At 63.1% G+C, this 3150-nt stretch overlaps 1 pseudogene; it reads right to left on the minus strand.

Moving 5' to 3' along the window:
* Positions 1–2099: 2099 nt before the first annotated feature.
* Positions 2100–2175, minus strand: LOC125069617 (annotated as a pseudogene).
* Positions 2176–3150: the final 975 nt, after the last annotated feature.

Consider the following 3150-nt stretch of genomic DNA (forward strand, 5'->3'; position numbering starts at 1 on the left):
CGATCACCAGGGCGCGCCCCGGAATACCGTCTGGCCCCGGAGCTGTCCTCTTGGAACGGAGCCTAAGGACAGCAGCGGACAACTCCGCCTCGGTGACCGGGGGCGCCAGATCTCGTTCGTCTCGTTCGCTGCGCAGTGGGGCCATCGATGGAGGGACGAACTCTCCACGCTCCGGGAACAGCGCGCTCGCAACGCTCTCCAGAAGGTGTGGCTGGAGAGTGGTGGTGAGCGGGGGTGTCCAGGGTCGGAGTTTTTGTCTCACGACCCGGTACGGTCTCCCCCACGGATCCCTGTCGAGGGTCTCGAGCCACTCCGTCCACGCCGCTTCCTTCGCCTGTGCTATGGCCTTTTGGAGCGTAACACAGGCGTCTCTGTAGGCGGTGTAAAGGGCCGCCTCCAGATCATGGTCGCGGACTCTCCTCCGTCTGCATCGGGCGTACTGGCGGCGGGCCGCAACGCAGGCTCTCCGTAGCTGACGGAGTTCCGGCCGCCACCAGTATACGCGGCGACGTGGAGTCTGAGGCTTGACTCTCGGCATCGCCACATCGCAAATGCGGAACAGGGCGGCGCCGAGTCGGTCAGCCTCTCGGTCGACCTGGACGACCGGGTCGGAACCGGCGCACCAGGCCTCCACGATGGCCGCCTCTTTTGCCAACTGGCTGTCGAGACGGCCCAGACTCCACCGCGGACCTTCTGACCGCACAACAGCGGGCCGGACGACCGGTGCCGCGGAGACATCGTATCGGATGTATCGATGATGACTACGAACCCTCTGCCCCTGGCTACCCCTTCGATAGCAGGGGAACCAGCGACGGCAGGGGCGACGATCGCCACCACTCCCTCGTGGTCGGACACCCAGTCGTCCCGTAAATGAACGACATAGGGCTCCGAGACCACCGCCACGTCGATTTGCCACTCTGCCATGCTTTGGACTAGCAGGTCCTGGGCCCTGGCAGAGTGGTTGATGTTCGCCTGGAGACAGCGCCGGGCCATTATTGGGCGGTCTCCATAGGCTCCTCCACAGTCCTCTGGGACGCGGTGACGGGCCCTTTCGCCACCGCTCCTCCCTTCTTTGAGGCGAGACGAGTTTTGCTGCCCTGGCACGCCTTGCTACCGACGGCATGTGCCGCAGGCTTACCGGCCGCTGAGCACACGATACAATTGGCTTCAGCGGCAGTACACTCCCTGGCCCTGTGATCGGGAAGGCCGCAGCGGAAGCACAGACGGCTGCGGTCGACACCCCTATCACATTTGGCCCCCATGTGGCCCCCCTCCAAGCACCTGAAGCAGCGCAGCGGCCTCGGCTCGAGCAGTCTCACTCGTGCCGAGACCCACCCCACCTTGACGCGGCCCACCTCCAGCACTCTTTTTGCCGCCGCCACCGGGCAGCTCATCCAGAGGGAGCCGGAGCCGCCGGAGCGCCGGGCAATAACACCCGGTTTTATTGCTCCAGCGGAACAACCCCCCTCTTCGGCGACCGCAGACACCACCTCCACCGCAGTCACCGAGTCGTCCAGGTCCAAGATTCTCAACTCGACACACTTAGTCGGTCTATGGACCTGGACCGCGTCCGAGCTGAGGACCTCGCGGAGCTTGGCCGCCAGGGCATCCGCCGCCTTCTCCGCGTCGTTGGTACCCGGCGGGACCTCCAGCATCCGTGCCCCCGTTGCCGTCGTGCGGAAGCGCACAGAGGTGAGGCCTACCTCGCCGAGCTTAATTCGGCTTTTGGCCTCGGCGAGAACATCCTCATACCTCACCCCTTTCTCCTCGGCACCGGGTTTTAGGGTGATCGTGATCACCGCGGTGCGAGGAGAGCGAAGTTTCCTTCCGGGACGCCTTTCTTTCGACTTCTTTTCCGGCGCCTTAGGCTTCTTGGGCGGCTTATTCGGCTGTTGACGAACAACAGCCGCCCAAGATGCTCCGGAGCCGCCTGGCTTCGGTGCTGGCGGAGGAGCGGTCTTCTTCGCCGCAGCCGCTGCCGCCTCCTTGGCAGCCATGCTAGGGCGTTTCGTCTTCTTTTTTGGCTTTTTGTCAGTCTTCTCTACTACTTTGGCAGTGGGCGGCTCGACTGGTGCCGACACCCTTGCTGTATTGCTGCTAGCTGCAGCTTCTGCCTCCTTGCGGTTGCGTGTCATCCTTGCGCAGGGGCCATGCTAATCTTCTCTTTTTTTTTTTTTTTTTTTTTTTTTTTTTTTAGTTTTACTAGGAGGAAATGCATTGACGCATTCCGCCCGGCCGAAAGGGGGGGTTGACCGGGACGGATATGTGGGACTCCCGGGGCAGAAGGCCCCGTCCTACCCACTAAAACCTCCTAGGATTTCCGCCTCTCCGCAAGGCGACAGGGCTACGGGAACGCACGTGGCTCACCACCGCGGCCCTGCCAGCGGCCGTCGCTGTAAAAGGGCGACTCGCCACGAAAGGCACGCCAGGGTGTTTCGGCGCACCTTCCGTCTCCGCCTCCATAAGAACCGCGACGGACTCCCCCCGAGTCCGCCGCTGGAGGCTAGACGGCGACGGATGTAAGGTTCCGCCGCCGTCCACACTGTATGTCACGTCCGGTTACTGCATCCGGCCTAGGTGGTCACGGCGCCGTCGACCAGGTCTCCGTCGACGTATTGGAAGCGAATCGGGATCGTCCTCCCGCTGTCGCTCCGCCTCTTCCTTCGCGGACATTACGGCCTCGCTGAAGACCCGTAATGCCGCCCACGCCTCTTCGCTCGCGACCACCTTTCGAATAATGGCCGGAAGCGATATGTCCAATCCAATGGCCGTGGACAGGGCTGCGCGAGGCTCCGCCCAGGCTGGGCACTCTGCGCGCGTATGCTCGGCCGTGTCCACGGCTCCGTCGTCGCAATGAAGACATACCACCGACGGCTCTCTCCCGACCACTTCGCACAGGTATTTGGCGAAGCAGCCGTGACCGGTTATGAGCTGCGTCAGGTGGTACGTCAGTGGGCCGTGTTTGCGATCGACCCACTCTCTCAAGACCGGGCGAATCGCCGCCACGAGTTCCCCACCGGCATCCGGAAATCGTAGCCGATCCTCCCACTTCTCCATTAGGCGGTGTTTTGCCTCATCTCTCCACCGTTGTATCTCGCCCGGATGGGGTCGAGTTCCTCCTGCCCTTGCAGCCTTGGCTCGCCAGTAGAC

This window comes from Vanessa atalanta, chromosome 15, assembly GCF_905147765.1.
Source record: "Vanessa atalanta chromosome 15, ilVanAtal1.2, whole genome shotgun sequence".
Taxonomy (NCBI): Eukaryota; Metazoa; Arthropoda; class Insecta; order Lepidoptera; family Nymphalidae; genus Vanessa; species Vanessa atalanta.